The following is a 27,770-nucleotide window of genomic DNA, read 5'->3' on the forward strand; positions in this document are numbered from 1 at the left end:
AAAGGGAAGACTTCTCTAATCACATAAATAGGGCAAGGTTTTATGGCTAATGATGGATTTTTAAAAGCTATTTTTCCAAGGGCTTCAGGAGAAATCAGAGTCTCCGAAGAGATCTGAGTCATTCAGCCCAATCACAGGTGGGTTTGGTATCCAGCTTCTGCTGGCATGATTACGTACAGCCTGTGACGGGAAACTCACCCCTTCCTGGGGCAGCAGATTCCATCTTAAGGCAGGTGATTGGCAGGGTCTTTCTTTTTTTTTTTTTTTTTTTTTTTTTTTTTTTTTTTTATAATAAATTAATTTTATTGGTGTTCATTTTTACAACATACAGGAATATACACCCAGGGTCATCCCGTCAAGGTACCCCTCAGTGCCCCGTCACCCATTTCTCCCCCACCCCCGCCCTCCTCCCACTCCACATCTCCTAGTTCATCTCCCAGAGTTAGAAGTCTTATGTTCTGTCCTCCCTTACTGATATTTTATCACACATATTCTTCTCCCTTCCCTGATATTCCCTTTCACTATATTTCATATTCCCCAAATGAATGAGAAAACATACCTTGTCCTTCTCCGGTTTACTGTGGCAAGTTCAAAAAGGGTGTTGCCTGAGTTCTCTCTGGGATTTTGATGAATCTGTTCACATTTAGATCTTTCATCTATTTTGAGTTATCTTTGTGTATGGTGCAAGAGAGTGTCCAGTTTCATTCGTCTGCATGGGATGTCCAATTTTCCGCAGCACCATTTATTGAAGAGACTCGTCTTTCTTCTAGAGGTCGTCTTTCCTCTTTATCGTATATTAGATGAGCATAAAGTTCAGGGTCCACTTCTGGATTCGTCTATTCTGTTCCACTGATCTATGGGTCTGTTTTTGTGCCAGTACCACACTGTTTGGAAGGGAAACAGGCATTCAGATCCAGGAAATAGATGAGTTCCCCCTAAATCAATAAAAAAACCGTTCAACACTCGACATCTAATAGTGAGCTTGCAAATTCCAAGATAAAGAGAAGATCCTTTAAAGCCAGCAAGAGACAGAAGTCCTGACTTTCATGGGAGGAATATTAGGGTAACAGCAGACTCTCACAGAGGACCTGGAGGCCAGAAAGGGCTGGCAGGATATATTCTGGGTCCTAAATGAGAAGAACGATCGCAAACCAAGAATACTTTATCAGCAAGGCTCTCATTTTCAAAATGAAGGAGAGATAAAGGCTTTTCCAAGACAGGCAGGAACTGGAAGGAATATGTGACCTCCAAACCAGCTCTGCAAGAATTTTAAGGGGGACTCTTAAAAAACTCCCTTTAGAAGAAGTTCAAGTAACTCTGAACGTGAATGGGCTTAATTGCACCCCATCAAAAGGCGCAGAGTTTTCAGACTGGATTAAATAAACAGGATCATCTATTGCTGTCTACAAGAGGACTATTTTAGACAGAAGGACTCCTACAACCTGAAAATAAAAGGTTGGAGAACCAATTTACCATTCAAATGGTTCTAAAATATACCCTAAAAAATACAGAAACACTTCTGAAGAAATTGAGGAAGAACAAAGAGATGGAAAATATCCCTGCTCATGGATTGGCAGAATTATATTGTGAAAATGTAATGTTACCAGGGGCAATTTACACGTTATTGCAATCCCTATCAATCTACATGGACTTTCTTCAGAGCTTAGAACAAATATTTTAAGATTTGTGTGGAATCAGAAAAGACCCCAAACAGCCAGGGGAATTTTAAAAAAAGAAAAACCATATCTGGGGGCATCACAATGCCAGATTTCAGTTGTACTACAAAGCTGTGTTCATCAAGACAGGTGGTACTGGCAGGGTCTTTCTTATACCAGATCCGTAGGCCCCTCCTCATTGATCCTATTTCTGGCCTCTGAAGCTGCACAGAGAGGGTTCGTGGCACAAGGCTGCCCATCAGAGACCTGAAGACAGGTCCTCCAGGTTTTGTCTTTGCTGGTCATACTCAGAGGAATTGGCCTTGAGGTCTCAAGCTTTGGGGAGAGACTGGGGACTTTCTGGGTGAGATGGCTTAGTGGCAGCCCTCCCAGGGACGGGAGTGAACAGCCACTGCAAAGCCCTGGCCAGAAAAGAACTGAGAGATAGGAGGGGTTCTGGGTGCTGAATCATTCTAAGGCTAGCTGGGCCCTGAGACCAGGCTCCTGGCAGAAGGGAACAGCTGACGTGGGTGGGGAAGGAGAGGCTCTGGACCCAGTGCTCTTTTTTTTTTTTTTAAGATTTTTTTTCTAATTTTTATTTATTTATGATAGTCATACAGAGAGAGAGAGAGAGAGAGGCAGAGACACAGGCAGAGGGAGAAGCAGGCTCCATGCACCGGGAGCCCGACGTGGGATATTCGATCCCGGGCCTCCAGGATCCCCGGGCCAAAGGCAGGCGCCAAACCGCTGCACCACCCAGGGATCCCTGGACCCAGTGCTCTTGCAGGACACGGATGAGAGGCAGCCCAGCAGGACAGATGTGCCATGAGGCTCTCCTTCTCCCCACCCTCCTTATCCCCACCCTCGCCCTCTCCATCTCCCGGTTCTTTCCTATCTCCTCCTAATCCTCACAAGTTCTAGCTGGTGTTCCCTCTCATAATCTCTCCTCTCCTTTGGCCTGGCCCATTCTCCTCGCTTCCTATTCCTTCCATCTTTTCCATCCTTTAATGGGCCCCTTAACCAATCACACGACATTAATGATTTCTTTCTCCATTCCTGCCCCCTCTGCCTCCATCACTGTTTCTGGGAGCCTCACCCACGGTATTCAAAGAGAACATATCATACACACCTGCCACACTCAACTGAAGCTACTTGTGAGCTGGACTTCCTCTGTCTGTTATCTTGAGTGCTTTCTGTGGGGCAGTGACCCTCCCTTGAAATACAGTTCTATTCCCTGCTTCTAAGTGATGGTCTCTGCCTCCATTTCGGGATAGTTGAGAACAGGTAATTTCTGCAGCAGGCAAATAGGATACACCGATGAAGATCCAGAGTCACAAATACAAAATGATTTGCTTCAGGAATTATTTAAATAGCCAGTGCATTTACAATGTGATTCAATTTACAAAGATTAACTTCACATGCAACCTCTCTGTAACATCCTTCTTAGGTATGGTAAGTTCATATTTGAGTCTTTCCAAAAAAAAAAAATCAGCAAAATATTTGAAAGCCTGAGTCCTCATTCCTTTGAGCAATCAGAGGAGGTAAATCCTTTTTCAAAGGCAGCTTGACATAGTGGGAAAAGCACAAATTTTATATCTTTAACGATTTTTAAATTTATTTTATTCATGAGAGACATAGAGGGGGGGGGGGCAGAGACCCGGGCAGAGGGAGAAGCAGGCTCCATGCAGGGAGCCCCATGTGGGACTCGACCCCGGGTCTCCAGGATCCCACCCTGGGTCAAAGGCAGTGCTAAACCACTGAGCCTCCAGGGCTGCCCAGATTTTAAATCCTGGGTCCCTAATCCTCTAGGTCTAGAAAGGCTTGGTCTTTCTGAGTATCTGTCTTCTCATCTGTAAAGTGGGGAGAATAAAATAACCTGGCAGGTCCTCTGTGCATTAAAAATGAGTCAACATTTCAAACTCTTGACCTTCAAAGCTGGTAGGATTGCTTGAGATTGAGAAGGGTGTGTATCCGGAGTCCTTAACATTTTCTGATCATACATAGGAAAACCGTAAAGATTTGGAGACTGGATTTAAGAAGGCCATGCATGGTTCTCTGCGGGAAATCCTACCAGAACCATCATCAATTCCTGGAATTGGCTTAAGAAAAACTTATTACACTGACATGTGGAGAAACCATGAGAGCACCCTGTTATTGTTAGCGTGGGTCAATAGGTATATTTTAAATGACCTGGAAGATGGTGTTCCTGAGAGGCAATAGGTATGTATGAACTTAGAATTTTATGGCTTAAAATTCTAGGCTCTGTATCAAAAGAATGATTTGGCAAAGGATGCAGATTTCAACAATGAATAAGAAACACAAAGTCTTAAATTAATTCATGCCAGTGAAGAGGAAAATAGGAGAGGTGAAGAAATGATGAAGCAGAGAGAGCTCTGTAGGATTGGAGACGGGCTCTGAGGAGAATGAGGCTACAAAGTGCTTTATCAGTTTCTTCGTGAACTAAGGGAGGGAGAGGCCACCTCCCCCTGGGTGGCAAAAAACCACTAGGGACATTCCCCCCAGAGGGAATGTCCAGTCAGCAGGGGGAGAGGATCGTATGAGCTTTTGACACAAAATTGACTTCAAATCCAGAGTCCATGGAGGGAGTAAAGTTCTCAGGAGCAAAGTGTTTTATCGGGTTTCAGGACTAAATCTGGGCCAGATTGGTCTAAATAGTCATAGATACTCGTTAATGATTACAATAGGATGAAAAAGACATAACAGAAGCTATCCACCTATTTCCTTCAGTTCTAACCTAAATGTGTGGGGGTGGGGTGGGGTGGGGAGTCTTAAAACGTTTCAAGCGGGGGGTTGGGGTGACTGGGTGATGGGCACTGAGGGGGGCACTTGACTGGGTGATATGCTATATGTTGGCAAATTGAACTCCAATAATAATAATAATAATAAAAGTTTCAAGCTGCTTTCTCCACTCCCTCGGTGCACGTTCCTTTCAGTCCTTTCTGACTGAATCCCTGCCCCACCTCCCCTCCAGGACTGCCTGTTGGTCATCAGGGTGCGCCATATTGCTAAATCCAATGGCCAGTTCCTGAATTTTCTTATGTGACCTGTCAGCAATATTCAGCATGGTTGACCACCACCTCCCCCCCCCTTCTTTGCATATTTTTATCTTTTTATTTTGGAAATTTTCAAACCCATGGAAAATTTTCAAGAATACTCTGATGAACACCCATATAGCCTTCATCTGCTGATCCATTCATGATGCCACCACTGGTCACGTCCGCTTCAACCACTCAGTTAAGGTGGAACCCCACAGACTTCCCCACTGTAAAGGGATTTCTTTCCTTTTGTATTTAGCAGATGGTCTGTGGTGAGGTACTCTGATCTGGACCCCCCGATGAAAGAGTCTTAGATCCATTAATGATTTTTACCTGAATCAATTATTGCAAAATGTTGAATTTCTTACTCTTTCATCTCTTGTATACTTCGTAGTTGGTATTCCACTGTAAGGAAAATTTTCCCTCCTCTCACCCTCCTCACTTTACTTCTTTTTGGTTTCTGGTTTTGTATCTATGAATTTATTGATTTTTTTCATTCAAGGAGTTATAATCCATTACTGTTATTAATCACTTTAATAACTAAATTACTCTAAAATTGGCCAGTGGGAGCTCTCTCAGGTTGGCTCCTGCGTCTCTTCTAACCTACTAAGAGACTGAATATACAAATGAACAATGACCAGACCATACATAAAAATAGAACTCTGACCCATGATCTGCTGCAACTAGCCCAGAAAACTAATCTGTTATCCTTATCACTATAGGTCAGATTCTTAACAAGTCAGACTACTATCTTTAGCAACTGATCCAAGAAACCAATCATTATCCTCTGTAACAATCAGCCCCCAATAGCCAGGATTTGACTAATGACTGCCATTTCCCTGATTTTTGTCCCTGCTGCTAATTTAGGACCAACCAGAGAACCGAATGTGCCCCTTAACCAATTACACAGCATACCCTGTTTCTATTTAGCCCACCTACAGCTTCCTCCATGCCAACAGCCTCCAATTAGGGCATACCTGAAGGGTTCCTTTTCCCCTACTATGAAGCTTTTTCCACTCTTGTTCATGCCTTTGAGTTTCTACCAAAATGCAAGTGGGGTGGCAGACTCTCACCCTATTGTAAGCTCTGAATAACTAAACTTTGCTTGATTTCACTTGGGTGGTCTTTGTTTATTTCCATAGGACCCCCAGCATTTTGTTAGTGGAGCACCTCTTTGTTCTTTGGCACAAGAAGTTCCAGGCTCACCTTGTAGTCTCCCTGCCCCAGCCCTGCCATCAGCCACATTGTTTTTAGTGGAGATTGATATTTAGGAACCCAGATCTGGGCACTGCTTGTGCCCATTTTTCCTGGGATCACTGTCTCCTTTTAAGAACACTCTCTTCTCTAGAGGACTGTGATATTACACTCCCCCGTTTTATCTCCTCCTTCACTCGACATGTCTTCACAGTATCCTTTGCTCTCTTACTTCCTTTAATCAGGCTCTAAGTGTGAAAGCACTCCAAGTGCCAGTCCTAATTCCCCTTCTCTTCTCCAGAATAAGATGATAAATACAATTATTTAAAATATGTATTTACTGAACACTTATGATAGTGAAAAGAACTCAAACTAGGTGATTGAAGTTCTGGGTTCAAGCCCAGGTATTGTACTTGCCCATTGTATATGGCCTAGGGCAAGTCTTTTATTATTTAATTCTTATTTTAAAAGCCTTATTTCTTCATGTACAAAAAGAAACATAATAAATAAAATAAAATATTGTAAGCATTTAAGTGCTGCAAGTAGTGGTTGTGAAACTCAGGTGTGCTAAAATGTGCCCCATCTCACACAGGTATTAGGAGGACCAGATGAGTTAGTGCATTAAAGTGTTTAGTGGTGCCTGGCATGAAGTAAATGCCATATATGTGTATTATTGTTAGTAATAATTAATATAATAATAGTAATGTGTATTATTATTATATATTAATATAGATAATAATAATACAACTGATTAGTTAACTCATATCCATCTTTCCTCTGAGTAGTAGAAAGCCACATCTTCCCAACTCAAGGTAAATCATATGACTTCCAGATTTAAATATAGTGGATTTATGGTTCTTTTCCTCTTCTTTCTCTTCTCCAGTCATCTTGGTTGGGGTGATGGAGTGGGGAGATGGCGATGTGAGTATAGTCAGATGGTGCTGGAGCTATGAGTTTTGCTCTGAATTGCTGGCCCCACAGTGAGGGGGTTCCTCCTTTCTTCCCTCCTTCTCTCTGGATATCAGCTTTTAACCCCAACACACACCCCACTCCATCCTACAACTGATGATGGCTTTAGGGCCTCAGAGTAACCCAGATCACTTTTCCCTCACTCTTGCTTCCTTTGGATCTGCCCAACCTCCTCCTTGGGAGCCACAGAAACCTCTGTGTGAGTTTCTCTTACCATGCTGGAAAGCATGATATTCTGTGATTAGGGCCAGGAACCCAGTTGCCTAGAAATTTCAGTCAGCCACTGATATTGCTCCTCCCAGGTCATGTTGGATCAGAGCTCCCCTAAGAGTCTTGCTGACTCCCAAACTCAAAATATTCCACTTTACCATAAAAATCCATAGCAATTTTTTTCTATATTTTTCTATATTTTCTACCAATATCTAATTTTTCTGGGACAATAGCTTTGACTCCTTAGGCTGGTCAGTTGGGTCTGGTCTATATTATCTTACATCAACCAGTGTCAACTCGATCAACCTATATCATCCTTTGTTTCCTCTGAGTAACCTCCTTGATTCTGGTGCCCACCTAGGGTAGGGTGTGGAGGATGCCCTTAATACCACACTTCAACAGGCCTACCTTTTCTATTTAATGTGGAAGGGAAGCCTCACATATCTTCTTGTGGAATAGAGACCACCCAACCTGGACTGGACTTGCACCGAAGAGAGAGCTGGGTCCACTGGTAAAGTCTTCCTGAAGGTGTATGTAAAGCAGGTCTTAGAAGATGAAACAGACTTATGGACATGGATGAACTGAGAGGAAGGAGGAAGGAGACACATGTGCATGATGTGGGATATTCTGGGCCAGTAAGCACAGTGGTTTTATTGGAGCAGAGCTTATAGACTAGACTGCACAATGCTTAGAGGCTAGGGAACCACACCCAAGGATGACTTTGGCCAAGCAACATCATCCAAGATTGGGCAGCAGCACCAGGGCTGGGTAGTATGTTTGATAGCTTAAAAATCTGAGGACTTCCTAGGACTCCATTTTTCACATATCAGTTTGGGCTTGTTCTAATCATAGCTTTATAGCAGGAAACTGCCTTATTTTATAAGCTCGTGCACACCAGGGCCCACCCTGCAATCTAGTACCCCGTAGATCTGTCCAACTGCCAGTCTCATCTAAGGCAGGATAAAGCTTTTGCTAGTTAAATGCTTTGGGACTGGTTCAGATCACCAAACTAGACTCCTCAGCCTGGTTAGTTGGACCCAAGTTATATCATCCTACCTATATCAACTGGCATCAACCCTGTTTAAAAGCATTCAGTGGCTTCTATTTCCCCGTGAGGAAAGTCCAGATGCCCCCTCTAGTTTGCAAACTCCACCATGTTCTGGTCATTCCTTCCCCTCACCTCTCATACCTCTCCTCTTCCAACCTGCTCTAGCCTCTCTAGCCCTCTTTTTATCCCTCTGATGAGACAAGCCTGTTCCTTATATTCTTTTACTAGCAATTCTTCTGCCTGGAACTCTCTGCTAGGTCTAAAGTGACTGCTGCTTCTTCTCATCCTCCAGGACTCAGCTCAAAGCACACTGCCTTTTCTCACCACTTCCTTGGAGCCTTGAAGTGATAATGCTCCAGTAGCAAAAATCACATCTAATGTCCAGATCATGGTTTCTAAATACCCCTCTCCATTAACGAGAACTAAGGCTCCATAGAGAAATAGCTGATTCTAGGACTGGGACGTGAAAATGCAAGATGAGCCTCAGACACCTTATACTGACAGCAAGTGAAGAAGATCTAAGAGAGAGAGAGTGAGCGAGGGAGAGAGAGAGAAAAACAGAAGGTAAGAAAAATGACAAGACCATGTCAAAAGGACACAGGAGCCAATCTGAATGAGCTCCCAATGGCCAAAGCTGGGGCAATTAGAGAAACAGAATACATTACAATAATGCTGGGTTATAATCCCCAAAATAAAATATATTTCAATTAGTCTGTACCAACATAAACATTGAATGAATAAATAGGGAAGAAGAGACGAATTCCACATGCAGAATTCCAAATAATTTATGTAGATCTTTTTTTCTCAAGGAGGTAGAGCCCCTTAAGTATGAGCTGTGCATAGTGACTTCCTTCCAAAGAATGTAGAATGGAAAAGGGAGAGGGGAGAGTAACTTGGAGAAACTGGCCAATGCAGCCAAGTGACGGAGGTCAACAGCAACAGTGATCAGTCATGTTGATAGTACGCACCCTTGATGCGCATACTCTTCTGTGGTCTTAAGCCCTAAAACCGATAACCACAGTGAAATTATGAGAAAATCATCAGAAAAATCCCAGTGAGAGGCATTGTATGAAACAAGCCACCAGTACCCCCAAAACTGTCAAGATCAATTAAAAGCAAGGGGAGTCTGAGAAACTGTCATAGCCAAGAGGAGCCTAAGGAAACAGATGACTAAATGTAATGTGGTGTCCTGGATGGGATCCTGGAACAGAGAAAGGATATCACATAAAAAGTGGAGAAAATCCACATAAAGTATGAACTTTAACTAGTGGTATGTCAGTATGCCTTCATTAACGGTAACAAATGTACTATACTAATTTAAGATGTTAATAATAGGGAAACTGGGTGCAGAGTATCTGGGAACTCTCTGTACTATCTTTGCAATTTTTCTGTAAATCCAAAACTGTTCTAAAATAAAAACTTTTTTTAAAATTTTGCTTTAAAAAGCTCACTTAACGGTATTTTTAAATGTGTGAATTTTATTGGATAAAAATAATACCTTAATTTTTTTAAATGGAAAAAAAAACCCAAAACCTGAGGAACTTGAGAGATTTCCCCATCAGAGCTAGCAAACGGTGCAGCTAGAATGAGAATCCAAGTTGCCTTGTTCTGTATCTCATACTACCTGCTATGGACTGAATTGTGTCCCCCTACTAAAATTACTAAATCAAGAGCTAACCCCCAATGGGATTGTATTTGGAGATGGGGTCCTTCGGAAGTAATTAAGGTTAAATGCAGTTTTAAGAGTGGGGCCTTAGAGTCTGATAGGATTAGTGGCCTGATAAGAAAAGAAAGAGATCTCTGTCCCAGACTTCTCCCTTCCCCAAGCCCGGATGGAGGAAAGGCCGCATGAGGACAAAGCAACCATCTGCAAAGGCAGGAAGAGTGCTCTCACCAGAAATGGAACCTGGCTGGACCATGATTGTGCACTTTCCAGCCTTCAAATGGTGAGAAAATAAATTTCTGTTGTTCAAGCCACCCAGTCTGTGTGATCTTGTTATAGCAGCTGAGATAGACGAACACACTACCTTAAAAAAAGAATAATACCATATTTTATAGAGTACTATGTCCCAGGCACCATTCTGAGAACCGTATAGACATTCCATCTTCACAGCGACTCTGACAGGTAGCTAAGTGATGCTATTATCCCCATTTTGCAAATAAAAACTCTCAAGTTTAGAAAGGGTAATGCTTGGGATCACACGTCTAACAAGGTTTGGGAGGGGGTCTCCCCCTCACGATTAGTTGAAATTAAAGCCCAAACTCTTTCAACCATTCCCCAGAACCTGTCTGTGGGGAGTCATGCTCCAGCTCCATGAGAACAGGCTATCTGCACAATTTATTTGGGATTCTTTTGCATGGGGGATTTGTTTCTTCTGCTCCATTTATTAATTTATTCGGCCATTTCTTGATGTCACTATGGACTCGTGGATCTTTATTTTATACTTTGGGTTACAATCCAATACTACTTTATTTATTTGATTGCATAACTCCAATCTTGGCCACTGGAACTCCAATATCCCTTGGACATACCTCCATCCCTGTGTTTTTGCTTTTGCCTTCTTGAGCTCTCCCTTCCTTTGTGACACTGCAAGACATTCCAGGATCGTCTTATATATTTTCTGCTCCAGTCCTGAAATCAACCATTTCTCCAAAGAGTCCTTGTTCCTTCTATTGGAGGATGATATTAGAAAGTAAAATCAGGGCATTAGATGTGGTCATTGCTACTGGTGAGTCCTTGTTTCTAGGTTCTCTATATATCTCTGTATATAACCATTTATACCTATACTAATCAAAACATGCATTCATGCTTATATTTGCTTACTTATTAATTGATTACTTCATGCATTTACTGTAATCCATGCTAGCCTCCTCCCTTTGCTTACTTGTAACCTCTCATTCCAACAAGGAGAAACCTGACTCCTACCACCTGCCATCCATTCACAAATTGTCCGGTTCCAGTACTCAAGCTTAGTGCTATGAGCATTGTGAACTCACACCCTCATGGGAAACAACATTATCAACTAGAGTACGGTGGTTATTTTCATATTGATTTTTGTGTTACCTTTAGTCGTACAGACTCATTTCCAAAGTTACTTAGGTCAGAACCTCCCCTGTCTTCAGTGGAATTGTTTCCTACATTTGTCATACAGTTAGACTGCCCCAGCACTGCCTCTCCTGGGCCGACCCTGACCCCCTAAAAGATTTTTTTATTTGCATATTGCTATCTAGTTGTCCAAGCACCATTTGTTAAAAGAGCCTCCCCTTTCTCTACCAAATTGTTCTGTATTTTTTGTTGGAAATCCATTGGCTAAATAATATGAGTGTTTATTTCTGAACTCTCTATTGTGTCCCATTCATTCATTTATCTGTCTTGAAGCAAACACCACATTATCTTTATTATAGTATCTTTATAATAAGGCTTGCAATCAGATAGTCCGTCCTTCCACTTCGATCTTCATTTTCAAAGTTCTTTTGGCTATTGTACATCTTTTGCACTCCCATGTGAATTATGGACTCTTCAATTTCCACAAGAAAAACAAAGCCTGATGGGGATTCAGCTGCATCTATAAATCCATTTGGGGAGGTTTTAACTCTTATTAATATTAAATTTTCTAATACATGAACATGGCACATCTCTCCAGTTACTTATATCTTCTTTAATTTTTCTTTTCTCATTTATTCATTCATTCATTCATTAATTCATTCATTCATTCATGAGAGATACACAGAGAGAGGCAGAGACACAGACAGAGGGAGTAGCAGGTTCTCCATGGGGGACCCTGATGCAGGATTCGATCCCAGGGCCCCGGGATCATGACCTGAGCTGAAGGCAGATGCTCAACCACTGAGCCACCCAGGCGTCCCTTCTTTAATTTTTCTTAAAAGTGTTTTGTGGTTTTCAAGTATACAGATCTAAATTATTCTGTCAGATTTATCCCTATTTCCTATTTCTGATGCATTGTAAATGCTATTACTTTTAACTTCCTTTTCCAATTTTGTGTTGCTGATAAACTGAATTATATTGATTTTATGTTGCATAATTGCACATAATTATTGTATACTGGATAATTATATTGTATGAGATACATTGTATCTTGCAATTCTACTAACCTCATAGTTCTAGGTCTTTGATTTTTATTCCATAGAATTTTGCACATAGGCAATATGTCATCTGTGAATAAAGATATTTTTCCTTCTTCCTTTTCATTCTGGATGCTTTCATATCTTTTTCTTGCCTGATCACCCTAGCTGGTACTTCTACTGAAATGTTGAATAGAGGTAGTGAGAGTGAACATCCTTGCTTTTTTCACGATCTTAGAAAGAAAGTATTCAGTTTTTCATCATGAAGTATGATGGTAACTATTGTATATTCTCAGATGCCCTTCATCAGGTTAGGAAAGTTCCCTTTTATTTCTAGTCTGTGAAAATTTTTATCTAGAACAGATGCTAATTTTTAAAAATGCTTTTTCTGTACCTATTGAGAAAAAATGGTATGTTTTTTAATTTGTTATGGTGAACCACGTCTGTTGATTTGATAATGTCAAACTAAAATTTTTATTCCAGGGACTAAGTTCTACTTGGTCATGATTTATTACCACTTTTATATATTTCTGCATTTGATTTGCCAACATTTTGTTAAAATTTTTTGCATCAGGGTGCCTGGGTGATGCAGTCGGGTAAGCATCCAACTCTTGGTTTTGGCTCAGGTCGTGATCTCAAGGACATGGGATGGAGTCCCATGTCAGGCTCCATGCTTAGCACAGAGTCTGCTCGAGACTCCTTCTCCTTCTCCCCCTGCCCCTTCCCGCTGCTCTCTCTGTCTCTCAAATAAATCAATAAAATGAAAAAAAATTTTTTTTGCATCTATACTCACTATGGAAATTGGTCTCTAGTGTTCTTTCCTTAATATCTGTCTAGTTTTGATATTAGAATAATACTGACCTCATAGAATGACTGGGGAGTGCCTTTATACCTCTGGAAGTGTTTATAGAGAATTGGTATTTTTTTTCCTTCTGAGTTATTTGTTATAATTCACCAGTGAAGTTATCTGGGCTGGGGGTTTTCTTTGTGAGGAGGTTTTTAGTTATAAATTGGACTTCTTTAATAAATACCGGTCAATTAACATTACCGATTTCTTCTTGAGTGAGATTTGACTGATCGAGTCACTTAAGAAATGTGTCCATCTCCCAAATTTTATAATTTATTGGCATAAAGTTGTTCATAATATTATCCTACTACACTTTTAAAATCTGTAGACTCCAAAATCTGTATCTCCAATTATAGATATCACCTCTTTAATTCCTGATATGGGTAATTTGTATCCTCTCTGTCTCTTACTGTCTCTCTCTTTTCCTGAGTAGCCTCCAGGAGGCTTAACAATTTAGTGATGTTCTCAAAGAGCTTGCTCTTAGTTACATTGATTTTCTCTATTGTTTTCTTTTTCCTATTTTATTCATTTCAATCCAGATATTTATTATTTCCATATTTACTGCTTACTTTGAGTTCGACTTGCTCTTTTTATTATAGTTTCTTAGAGTGAAAGCTGAAGTCATTGATTTGATACCTTTCTTCTTTTCTCCTATAAGAGTACATATTTTCCTCTAAGTACTACTTTGGCTGTATTCCATATTATTTCAAAATTCTGTGTTTTCATTTTGTTTCAGTTCAAAATATTTTCTAATTTACTTTTTGATTACTTTATGACCCAAGAATTGTTTAGAACTGTGGTATATAGTTTCCAAATATTGGGGAACTTTTTAGATATTTCTGTTATTGATTTCTAACATAATTCCATTTATGGTCACAGAACATACTTTGTATGACTTGAATCATTTTTAATGTATTGAGACATAATTTATGGCCCAGACATAGACATTTTATGCTCTATCTTGGTAAATGTGTACTTGAAAGAAAATGTGCATTTTGCTGTTATTGGGTGAAGTGTTCTAAAAATGTTAAGTGGGTCAAATTTGGCGATAGTGTTCAAGTCTTTTACATCCTTACTGAATTTTTATCTACTTGTTCTATCAATTATTGAGAGAGAAGGACTGAAATCACCAACTATAATTGTGGATTTACCTATTTCTCCTTGCAGTTCTATTAGTTTTTACTTTATTTTGGAGATAATAGGTACATAAACATTTCAGATTTTTATGTCCTTATGAATTAACCCTTTTATCATTATGAAATGACCATCTCTATCCCTTTTAACATTTTTCTGTGGTAAAATTTACTTGGAGACTAATGCAGTTACTTCAGCTTTTTTTGGGTTAGTGGAATACAGTCCTAATAACTGTATTAAGGAGCATGTCTATTAATTCTATCATTTATATCATTTCTGAGTCATTCTTGGTTGATTTTTCTCCTCATTGTGATTTTTATTTTCCTGGTTCTTTGTGTACCTGACAATTATTTTACTGGTTATGTGATATTGTAAATTTTACCTTGTTGGGTGCTGAATATTTTTATGGTCCTAAAGGTATTCTTGAGCTTCGTTTTAGGATGCGATTAAGTTACTTGCAAACAGCTTAATCCTTTTGGTTCTTCCTTTTAAGCCCAATTAGGTGGGACTAGAGCAACATTTCCATCTGCTAAGGCAAGACTTTACCTGTACTCTAACTAATGTCCAGGATTTATGAAGTGTTTCACTCTGAGTGTTGGGCATGGGCACTACTTCTAACCTGTGTGAGTGGCAAGCACTGTTCCTTCTAACCTTTTTGGGTGATTCTTTTCTTGGCTTCAGATAGTTTCTCACATACATGTGCTGATAATTATTCAATGAAATACCCAAGGGAAATGTCTACAGATTTCTGAAGTTCTCCCTGTGTGCAGCTCAAGTCTTCAATACACTGAATTGAGAATTCTAGATGTCTTTGTTTTCTTGGACCTCCATTTCAGCCTCCTCAACTCAGGAACATGGCAAGGCTATTCCAGGCAGTAAACAGGGTCAATAATAGGGATGTATTTGTTTCCTGTCACTTAGGGATCACTGTTCTTCATTACATAATGTCCAAGGCCTTCAGAGCCATTATTTCACATATTTTGTTCAGTCTTGTTTGTTTGTTTCAGGGGGGAGGTTAAATGCAGCCCATTTACTCCATCTTGGCCAGAAGTGAAAGTCTCATTGATTCAACTTTTTCAATATTTAAACAAAGAAAGAAAATCTTTCCTTTATATTTTTCCATGGAGTTACCATCTCCAGTGCCCTTTATTCTTTCCTGTGGATTTGAATTTCCATATGGTCTCATTTTTCTTCAGCTTAAAGAACATTCTTAAGCATTTCTTGCAGTTGGGTCTCCTGATGATATATTATCTTGCCTTTTGTTTATCTGAAATTATTTTATCTTCATTTTGTATGGTATTTTTACTTGATATAAAATGTTATGTTGGTAGGATTTTTATTCCTGTTTTTCTTTTAGCATTTTAATTATGTCTTCTGACCTCATTGTTTGTGATGAGGAATCAGCTACTTTTGACTGCTTTTAAGATTTTTCTGTCTACTTGTGTTTTTAGGTATTTAACTTTGATGTGCCTATATGTGATTACTTTGTATGTATTTATTTTGTTTGAGATGTGATAAACTTTCTGGATGTGTAGGTTTCTTTTTTGATCAAATTTGGTAAATATTTGACCAATATTTCTTCAACTATTTTTTCTGCTCTATTACCTCACTCTTCTCCTTCTGAGACTGTAGTTGTGCATTTGTCCATCCATTTGATGCCATCTCACAAATTAATGAGGTTCTATTAATTGTTTTTCAACCATTTTCAGCCTCTTTGCATCAGTTTGGATGATTTCTATTGAACTACCTTCCAGTTCACTGATTCTGTCTTCTTTTTTATCCAATCTACAATGATATTTTTTAATAAATGTTTTTTAGATTTCAGATACTTTATTTTTTCAGATCTAGAATTTCCTTTCCATTCTTCTTCACAGTATACATATTTATTCTCAAATTCCCTATCTCTTCACACATTAACACACCTTTTCTTATAGATTGTTTATCATGTTTCTCATACTTGTTTTAATGTTTTCTTCAGCTAATTTCAGTATCTGCCTCATTTGTCACTTTGTTTTTATCAACTGATTTTCCTCTTCACTAGGTTATATTTGTCTGTTTCTTCACATATCTAACAGTTTTTTAAAAAGTTAATTATATATAAAGAACTCTGCATTCTGTTATTTTTCTCTGAAGAGCACTGTTTGTTCTAGCAAGTAGGTAAAGTACCACTGGATTCCTTGATCTTGTGAGGACTTAGTTTCAGTCTTTAAAGCAAGTCTGTTTTGGTTTTTCCCTTAGTCCCAGGATTAGTGCCTTAATCTTGGGATGTGGTACTTAATCCTAGAATGTGGTCCATCTGAGGTTTAAGTGGAAAGCTTGAGGTACTTACTGAGGCCCTTCCATTCAAACTTTGAACTACACCTCCAAGGTAGGCAGCTTCTGAATCCTCTGCTCAGTCCTTTTTTTCCTCCAGAATTCCAGCTATTGTTTCCCTCCTAGGCTACTTGGAGTCTTACCCACACATTCAGGGTTAGGGTGTCAGCCAAGGATTAGAATGACATGTATATGCAGCTTTGGGAGCTCCTCTCTCTATGGTCCTTTCTAGGATGTCCCTTCTTCAATTTCCAACTGCCCTGGCAGGCCCAAAGTCCATCCCCTGACTCTTTAGGCTAATACAACAGCAACTTTCTGTGTGAGCTCTCTCAGAAGTGCCCCAGTGCACCACGTAGACTGGGAACTGCCCTCAAATGAGAAGCTGGTTAAATGGATACTACCCAGTGTGGTTCCTTTCTTTCAAGAATCAAATCCCCTCTAGTTTCTGCTTGGCTTTAGTCATTTTCCAGTACCTTCAAACAGTTAACTTTCTTTCTATTTTGTCCAGAGTTTATAATTAGTGCAGGTAAGCCAATTAGTACAATACAAGCTACTCTACTATTACCTTAACTTGGAAGTCTCCTGGTTCCTCATTTTTTAAAAATGAGGATCATATCTACTTCAAGATTTTTCTCTCTGTGTGAGGATTAAACAAAAGTACACATGTAAAATGCCTGGCATAGATAGATATTCAGGAAATGTTAGTTTCCTTCTCTTTATGTTAAATTGGCATCTGCTTCCTTTTATCTTCCTTTCATTAGTCCTTGTTTCACTCTCTAGGTCCAACCTATATAGGATAATTTCTTTCCCATGTGGCAGCCCATCAGGGGTTTGATGTCAGAGATCATAGCCTGTGCCTCCAAGGCTCCTTTGTCTTCAGGCTAAAATTCCCAATTCTTCCTGCCTCATCTCAGGCCATGGGTTTTCTCTGGGGAACCTCGAGCGCCTTTAGCTATTTTTTCCATCAAGGAATCTCCTAATCTTCAAGCTCCACTTCTGCCATTTATAAACGCTATGATTCAAGCAAGTCAACATAACTCCTCAGTGTCAATATCTCCAATTGGAAAAGGGGTTAATAATCCCTATAGAGTTTGTGCCTAGCAGACTCAGACCCCTCCAACTTTAGCCACAGTTGGTGGAAGAGTCTGAAGGAGTCGTATCCCCTGCTCAGGTTCCTTCTGGCACCCATGGAAGGACTAGGGCTCCAGTCCTCTGACTATCTGGGTGATGGACAAGCACAGGGCAGAGTTATAACCACAATTCCATTTCTAATGGCTAGTTTTAGTTTGAGTCACCAAAGGCAGTCATATCTTCATCTAGCAAGTTTCACTTTTCTTCCAAAGACTACACAGTCCAGTCTCATCTGAGAAATGCATATTCCTCCTGTTATCATTTTGACTCTATTCTTTACAAAATTAACACTGATCTCAGTATGCCATAGAAGCATTTTCCTCCCCCCAGAGTGTCTCTGTCTGAAACAATAGGATAAATGAATCTCTTTCTGATCCCCAAATTTCTTTGGGAGAAAAGGAATGATAGTGATTTGTTTTATCCCCAAATAACTGTAAGCAATAGCAAAGGTATAACAGCTCCTTTATAAATTATGAAGTCCTTACACAAGTGAGTAGGGTGATCATAAAACTTTTTATCTGAAATAGGATACTTTAAGATGCCTGGGTGACTCAGTCAGTTAAGTGTCTCACTCCATTTTGGCTCAGGTCCATGATCTCAGAGTCATGAGATCCAGCCCCAGGTCAGGTTCTGTTCTGAGCCTGGAGCCTGCTTGAGACTCTCTCTCTCCCTCTGCCCCTCCCCCTTCACTGTGTGCTCTCTCTCTCTCTTTCTCTCTAAAAAAAAAAAAAAAAAAAAAAAAAGACACCACTAAAAAACAAAAAACAAAGTAGGATACTTCTGAGAGTAAAAGGGGGCACTATTAATAATATATCACAACCGACTCAGGAAAATGGGAATGTGTATGGCATTGTGCTATTACATGCTATAGGGTCTGACTTCCTCTAAAGCTTCTTGATTCTCAAGGAAAAAAATGTCATGCAACCAAATCACCAGATATACTGACAGAGAGCCCTTTTCCCCAATTCCTCTGCAGAGACTTCCCTTCTCAGGAACTGTATTGTTTGGGGACTCTCCCCCACTGGTGGAAGGTGCAGGGAGCTTAGGCAGGATCACCTGTGCAGAGCCACCAGGGAAAGGACTATGTGGTCACTTTTGTCTGAGGCACATTCTCTGCTCTAAAGGCAAAGACTCAAGCTCAAATCACCTTCTTGGGAGTCAAGGTCTCGCTTCCCCTCATTGAGTTGTGTCCTGCCTGGCTAATATGTGTTTACTCACACAGCTCCTGCGAAAGGTCACTGCCTTCCCCCAGAGGTGCTGGTTTGCATGTAATGGAGCTGCAAAGTGACCCTTTTCTCCTCCAGTTGAATTCAGCCCAGGCCCAGCCCAGGCCTAAGTCCCAAACTGAATATTCAAGAAATACACATGCTATACTTATCTTGTTATTTTCTGAGCAAACCATGCTATTTTACTCTTTGTACCTTTCCACACTGTTGGTATTGTATCTTCCTGTTTCTAATCCTTTCTATCTAGTAGAATTGTACTTATTTTTCAAGCCCCAACTCAAACATTATATGCTCCATGAAATCTTTCCTGACACCTCTCACTTCCACTAATCTGCTACAGGTGTCAGAATTCATGAGGATTTGCTTCTGCTAATGTAATATATATATGTATAAATATTTATATTTAAAAGTATGACAATACTTTAAACAATATAGGATTTTATTTTGCTTTCACATAGAAGAAGCCAGAAGGTTAGTAGTCCAAGGCTGGCATAGTGATTTTTCGGTGCTATCGGGGATTCAGGTTCCTATCTTCCTGTTTTGCAATCCTTAGAGCATGGCTCTCCTCCTCAAGGTCACCTCATGGTTTGGCCTATATGTCCTACATGACAACTGGAAGAAGAAGTAGCAGGAGGACCAAAATGGATTTTCCTAGCTACTCAGAATTTCTGTGTGTTAAACTGACCTTGAATTCCTGGAATCAACCCAGTTTGGTCAGATGTATTATCATTTAGACACATTACTGGATGCCACTGACTGGTGCTTTGTTTAAGATTTTTGGCACCTGTGGTTCCTGAGGGAGAGTGATCTATAATTTATTTTCTCTCATACTATCTTTGTCAGAAGTGGGCATCATGGTGATGCTAACTTCATAAAGCAGGTAGCCCCTACTCCCATTTTGGGTGCTTTGGAATGCTTATATAAGACTGGACTATTTGTTCCCTTGAATGTTTAGTAGAACTCACTGAGAAAACCTTCCAGATCTGGAATTTCCTTTATGGGAAGACTTTTAATTATTCCAGTTTCTTTGATGATTATGGGATTCTGGGTTTTCTACTTCTTGGTAAGTTATGTTTTCTAAGAATATGCTCATTTCATCTAAATTTTCTTTCATATATTCTATCTTTTTTCTGGTTCTCCCATTAACTAATCCTGCTGCAGTCCAGATGATATCTTCAGTTCTGTCTTCTGGTTCACTGGTTCTTATATTTTATTTTTAGGTTATCTTTGGTTCTTCAAATCTTGATCTTTTCTGATAGTTTCATGCATTTAGCAGCTTTATTGAGGGATAGCTGACATATAATAAATGATACATTTATAATACATAGTTTGGTAAGTTTTTGCCCCATGTATACACCTGTGAAGTTATCACCACAATCAAGAAAAGGAACATATCTGCCACACCCCAAATTTTCCCTGTTCTCCTCTATAACCCTTTCTCCATCTCTCCTTGCCCAGTCAAACACTGATCTACTTTCTGTCCCTATAATTTAGCTTTCACTTACAGAATTTTATATAAATTAAATAACATCATATATACTCTTTTTTGTGGTCTGGATTCTTTCATTCAATAAAATTATTGTGAGATTCATTTCTATTCTTGCATGTATCAATATTTGATTCTTTATTACTGATTGGATTCTGCTGTATGACTGTACAACAATTTTTCTATTAATTCACCTGTTGATGGACATTTGGGTTGTTTCCAAGTTTGGGCTATTACAAATAAAGATACTATAAACATTTATACAAGATTCTTTGTATGGACGTATGCTTTCATTTCTGGTGAGTGTCTACAAATGGAGTGGCCAGGTTATATGGTGGGTGAATGTTTAACCTTTTAAGAAACTGCCAACTGTTTTCAAAGTGGTTCTGCCATTTTATTACATTCCCCCCAGCAGCATATGAGGTTCAGTTGTTGCACTACTTTGCCAAAACTTGGTATCGTTATTCTTTTTAGACAGTCTGGTGGATGTATAGAGTGTCTTATTATAGTTAAAATTTGCATTTTCTTAATAATTAATGAGAGTGTGTCTTCTCTCTCTCTCTCTCTCTCTCATCAGGCTGGCTAGAGATTTATCAATTTTAAGATCTCAAAAAACCAGCTCTTGATTTCACTGCTATTCTCTATTGTTTTCTGAGTTCCACTCTGGTTTTTATTATTTCTTTTTTTCCTGCTTCTTTTGGGTTTCATTTACTCTTTGTTATCTAGTTTCTTTTTTCTTTAAGACTTTATTTATTTATTTGAGAGAGAGAGCATGAGTGGGGAGGGTGGGCAGAGGTAAAGGGAGAAGCAGACTCCCACTGAGCAGGGAGCCCAAAGCGGCACTCAATCCCAGGACTCTGGGATCATGACCAGAGCTGGAGGCAGATACTTAACCAACTGAGCCACCCAGGCACCCCTGTTATCTAGTTTCTTAAGTTGGAAGCTGAGGCCTTTGATTTGAGACCATTCTTCTTTTTTAAGATAGGAATTTAATGTTATAAATTTCCCTCAAGCTAATTTAGCTACATCACATAATTATGATATGGTATATTTTCACTTATGTTCAGGCCAAAATACTTTCTAACTTTCTTTTCATTGTTTTTTTTTGAGATATAGGATATTTAAATTGTGTTAACTTCCAAATATTTAGAGATTTTCCATGTATCTTCCTGTTATTGATTTCTAATTTAACACATTTGTGGTCTGAAAACATACTTTGATGGCATGCATCCTTTGAAAGTATTGAGACTTGTTTTATGGTCTAGAAATGATCTATTATGGTGAATGTTCCACATATACTTGAAAAGAATGTATATTCTTCTGTTACTGGGTAGAATGTTCTATAAATGACAGTAAGTTGGGTGATAACGTTGTTCAAGGCTTCTATATTCTTATTGATTTTCCACCTATTGTTTTGACAACTTTTGAGAGAGGAATACCAAAATCTTTGACTATCTTTGTGGATTTATTTCTCTTTAAGTTCTATCAGCTTTCACTTCATACTTTGTTGCTCTGTAATTGGGTGTGTAAACATTTAGGATTGTTATGTCTTCTTGAAAAATTGCCCCTTTTGTGATTCTGAAATAATATGCTTTATTTCTGGTAATATTCTCTATTCTGAAATCAATTTTGATATTAATATAGGCACTCCAACTTTCTTTCGATGTGTTAGCATGGTGTATCTTTTTCTATCCTTTTACTTTTAACCCACTTGTGTCTTTATATATAAAGACACTCTAAAAAAATAAAAATAAAATAAAGTGGGTTTCTTATAGGCAGAATAGATTTATTTTATAATCTAATCTAATAATCCTTTTAATTGGATTATATAGATCATTTGTAAGTTTGTTGTTTTTATTTACATGATTGGGCTTCAATCTACCATCTATTTTGCTTTGTTTGTCCTTTGTTCTTTGTTTCCTAGTTTGTCTTTTTTCAGCCTTCTTTTGAATTAATTGGGTATATTTTTCTGATTCTCTTTATCTCTTGTTAGTTTATTAGTGGTAGCTCTTTGTTGTGCTATATTAGTAATTGCTTTCAAGTTTATGGTATACATCTTTAACTTAGTACATTCAACATGTCTATGTCTTCTCTCCCAGTTTTTGTACTACTCTAGTCATAGATCCAGCTTCAACACCACACCTCATGATGCATTATTATTATTTTTCCTTTAAACAGTCAATTATCTTTTAAAGATATTTAAATGATAGTGGTTATTGATTGCTATATATTTTAAATTTTTTATTTTTTTAAGGTTTTATTTATTTATTCATGAGTGACACAGAGAGATGGAGAAGCAGGCTCCTTGCAGGGAGCCCAGTGTGGGACTCAATCCCAGAACCCTGGGATCATGCCCTGAGCTGAAGGCAGATGCTCAACCACTGATCCACCCAGGCTTCCCTGATTGCTACCTTTTACTGGAGGTTTCTCTTAGGTCATCTTTGGCTATTCTGTAGCTCTTTCTCTTTGCTGCTCTGAGTTGTTCTTTGCTGCTTTGACCCAAGCCTGGATACAAAACCTTCTATTCATTCCCCCAGAGATCATTCTGCATGGTAAGGGGGTGTGGCAGTTGGCAGGAGTGGGAAAGTACAGGTATGAGGCTAACAGAAGAAAAGAGAAAATTAGAACCGGATGTCAGATAGACCTATTCCTACAGTCCATCATTTGTGCTCTCCACTAAGTCATCCCTGGCCACATTTGCTTCCCCCTCCAGAACTACTTACTGCCATGTTCCTGCGCCAGAAGGAAGGCCCTATTGACTCTGTCCCTCTCCATGGACAATTAGCCCTGGAAAGACTGTAGGATCCTCCTTTTCCATATTCTGAGGCACACTTCATCTCCATCCCAGAAGATTGACAGCGAGAACATCTATCTCTTACAAAGCAAATACCCTACCTCCATCCCCAGGTCAAGGTCAGGCCCCATAGCCTGAGAGGTAGTCACATTAGTCAATAGTATGTTTCCCAAAGATTATACCAAATCCCCTCCAGTTCTATTTCACAGTCTTTCACCTCCAGTGTGAGATGAAAAGAATATCAGGCATACCCCCTTGTTGAATATAGGCTTATGATCTCAATAACATATATTTGAAAAAGACACACAGACATCTCCCAAGAAATGAGTGGGACGTTACTGGGTAATCCTTCTAAAATTTATTTCTAGAAGAATGATCTGTCCACAAGGGCCTGGTCCTACTAAAGATGTAGCTGATCTATGGCACCTCAGGAACAGTCAACATCTAAGCTTACATTTGGGCCATGTCACCGGTTCTGTGGTTACCCAGGAACGGTGGGACATACCTACTAGCCTTATATCTGCAAGACAGTGTTGTGATTTTGAGTATGAAAGAATCGCCCTTAATGGCTCTTTACAGAATGAAATGAGGGCCTTCTCAACAAAAATTTCCTGTTTCCCTCTAGAAGCGGATACTTTTCATAATCCTCCAAGTGGAAGTTTTTCAATCCCACCAACTTTAAAATCTAGAACTAACTCTAGGTAAACCTTATGCTGGCAATCCTAAAATGATTGTGTGTCTCCACTATGTGGAGGGTTGAGGCAGGATAATATCAAACCTCTGATAACCATTACCACCAAACATACACAATGAGAATGTGTCATCATTCGCCTTGCCCTAAGCCCCTTTGAGAGAGTCCTCCCAACCTCTAAAGAGTTGCTCCATGTTCTGCATGTTCTTGCCTTCCCTTTTCCCAAACACATATTTGGATCAGAGCTGGACACTTGCCCCAAGGCCAGCCATCGGCCAACCAAACCATCTTACTCCAGAATTTAAATAAGAGTCAGCACCTGGTCAGCAGTGATGGGAATTCCAGTTGAAATGTGTAGTTGAGGTTAGAGTTGGCTCAAGTTATAGGGAGCAGAAACCACAGGCTACACAGACAGCAGGTGAGAAGAACATGAGTACAAAGCAAATACTATGTGTGTCCCCTGGAGAAGAGATTCCTACATCATTGACCCAAGCAGCCCAGCTGTGCTCTTGCCCTGGATGCTGTGACTTCCTTCCATATGGCCGAGATTGTGATCTTCCTATCCAAAATCTGCTCCTCCCTTCTTGGTTTTATTCAGTGTCATAGTACGCATGACAAGGAGACTACATTTCCCACCTCTCTTTACAGTGGAAATAGCCTTAGTCTTAAAGTCCCAACCTAGGCAATATAAGTGGAACTTGTTGGGTGGAACTTCCTGGAAACTTCTTTAAAAGGGAGAGGCAGGGGGGATGCCCTTGTTTGCTCTCCCCACCTTCCTAACTGCCACTTGGAGTGCTAAAACCCCAACTTAAGGTGGATTCCCTGGCTAAGGATGGAGAAGCAGAAAGATGAAAGAGGTCTGAGTCCTTGATGATGATCAAGCTGCCATGCTAGCTTGAGATTACCTACCTCTCTGTTTCTTTTAATGAAAGAAAGATTGAAAGAAAGACCAACTCTTCATGCCAACATTGCTCTGTTGAGAGCTAAAGGCATCTGACAGTATGGGGTCCTCCCAGAGCCAGAACTCACTCAGCAAATGTTCCATGCTAAGTAAGTATATGTCAGTAGCCCATGAGCTGAGACATAGGCCCTGCCTCACTGTGGTCACTATCTTCCACGGCCCCATGTCCACAGAAGAGGAGGAAGTGCAGATGCTGACTGCTTAGAACAAGAGCAGATCTACTTTGAGGAGTGGCTACTCAACAGCAAGAAGACAGCTGTGTGGGGCACTCTTCAGGGCCTCTGAGTGGTCATGTGAGAAATCCCTCCTTGGGCTTGGAGCTGGCATCCATGCTTAGGGGCAACATCACCATTATTCATGAATTCTTAAAAACTCATATGGTAACAGTTTTCTGTAATGGTCACCAGGCCTTCCTTCACTGGTTTATAGGAGAAGAGATGGATGGGGTGGGATTCACGAAAGTAGAAAGTGACAGGCTGATCTGGTATTGGAATACCAGCAGAGTGAAGAAGCTGCAGCTGATGACGGAGAAGAAACTTTTGAAGATGGCGAGAAAAAGATCAGTGAACAAAGGAGCCTCCTTGACTTAAATCCTAAAAACACATGGTATTTCTTTAATCCTTTATAACTGAAGACTTGTGCATTCAGACTGAATGGCCGCTGGGTGAAATGGCTCACATAGTTGCAAATAAGTTTATACAGGTCCCTCAAAGACATGACAAAACTGTAACAGCAGTCATCCGAAATACAGAAAGCACACTAAAATAGCAAGAGATTGGCAATCCCACCAAACAGGTCAGATGATGAGGACTTTCTGTGATGGGATTTGAAACAACCAGTAGACCATGAATGGCTACATAAAAGCCTTACTTTTCACTAAATGTTCAGCCATGGTTGAGATTTAGCACAGAGTGTAGTTAGAATAATTAGTAGTTTTTCATCCTTTTTGATAAAACCCTGAAGCTGTATAGTAATAGTATGTCTTGAATATGCAATAGTAAACTTTGAAATATTATTTTCATAATAAAATACTAAAAATTCTAAAAAGAAGTTTTCTGGAAAAACAAACCTGACAGTATCTAGTGCAGCTAACGGTCTGCAAACCCTTTAACCGTACAATTTCCTCATAAGCCTATGCCCTAGAGCAGAGGTCAGCAAACTTTTTCTGAAAAGGGCCAGATAGTAAATATGATGAGCTCTGTAGGTGCTGTGGTCTCTGCTGTAACAACCCAACTCTGCATTCAGAGCATAAAAACAGCCATAGACCATATGTAAACACATGAGCAGGTCTATATTCCAATTAAACTTTATAAAAAACAAGGGATGGGCCAGAACTGGATCAGAGCTTGACAACTTCTGCTAGAGAAACTCATGCAGATGTGCACCAAAACGTACCCACATTCTTTGCACAAGAATATTGTTGCCTGTTGTTTGTAAGAGCCCCAAACTGGAAACAACCGAAACCCAAATGTCTATTGACAGGAAACTCAAAACGTAAATTGTAGTATATGTCCCAATAGAACACCAAACAGCAAATCACATGATCTCGGTATACATAGACATTACATTCTTTTAAGATTCGTGAATAAATCTGAAAAACAAAATGTTGAGCAAAAGAAGCCAGACACAAAGAAGTGTATCTTGTATGATGTTTGACTTGGTAAAACTAAACCATACCGTCTGTAGAAATGCTGCCAAAGAAAGCAAACAAGCAATTACGATAAAAGTCAGAAAGCAAGAAACAATAGTGACCAGGAATGGGTTTCATAGTGGGTCTTGGGTGCTTCAAACGTCCTATCCCTTGACTTAGGTGATGTTTACATAGATGATTCACTAATATTTTATACAATGTGAATATGTAGGCTTTTATACAAACTTCAAACTTTTTTTTTATGATAGTTACACACAGAGAGAGAGAGAGAGAGAGAGAGAGAGAGGCAGAGACACAGGCAGAGGGAGAAGCAGGCTCCATGCACCGGGAGCCCAATGTGGGATTCGATCCTGGGTCTCCAGGATCGCGCCCTGGGCCGAAGGCAGGCGCCAAACTGCTGCGCCACCCAGGGATCCCTTTTATACAAACTTCAACCTGTGTTTTGTACATGTGTAAGTTTCATAAGAAAATGTGAGATTTTCAGTACTTTCCATCTATAAAGTGCTACAGACCAACAGATGTTAATGATATGATGTCTGGGTCTCTCTGGAATGAAAGGTGCCACTCGTGGTTTTTATTCCCAGAGCAAGAGCAGATGCCTATCTTGCCCCACGTGCTTGGGGCTGAGGTCAAGCAGCAGCATGAACCAATCAGGAGCCCATCAGCCAGGCCTCTGTGTCCATAGACTTTCACATGCATGTAACATAATTTCTTAGTGGTTCCTATGCCTTTTATTTTGTCATCTGTAAAATACTAATGCGCAAACCCTTGAGAAAACGCCTGCATTGTTCCTGTAAGTGAAATCAGACGTCGACTACATGGTATCCTGGCGTAGTTGGGGTCTGCAACTGTCTTCCGTCTTTCACTCTGAAAAATATTATGAAATTGAGAAGTGCTATCTTGGATAGTGTCTCCTGGGAGCAGAGCACGTGATGAACAGACTTCCACCGTGGAAGAGATGGGTGAGGAGGTTAAGTAAATTTTCTTTGTGTAGTTCCCATTAAACTTCAATCAGAGTTACAGAAAGAAATTTCCTCCAGGCGGCTGCGAATACAGGTATTGGTTTGACTTTAATAAAAGTCATAACTGATCTCTCTGAGGTCTCTCGTGGAATGAGCTCAGCAGAATTCAGGCAGGTCCTTGAGAGGGAAAGCGCCCACTTAAACATCACATTATCCTAATAATCCCATTCCAGAGCTGCCGTCCCATTATTTTAAAGGTCTTCATTTGCAAATTGTGGTATTTGAAAGTTTTCTTTTTTACATTATTGCAGAAAGCGGGATGGATCTTCCTGAGGGGCCCTGCACCCAGGTACACATTC

The sequence above is a fragment of the Nyctereutes procyonoides genome, unplaced genomic scaffold (assembly GCF_905146905.1).
Source record: "Nyctereutes procyonoides isolate TBG_1078 unplaced genomic scaffold, NYPRO_anot_genome, whole genome shotgun sequence".
NCBI classification, from domain to species: Eukaryota; Metazoa; Chordata; class Mammalia; order Carnivora; family Canidae; genus Nyctereutes; species Nyctereutes procyonoides.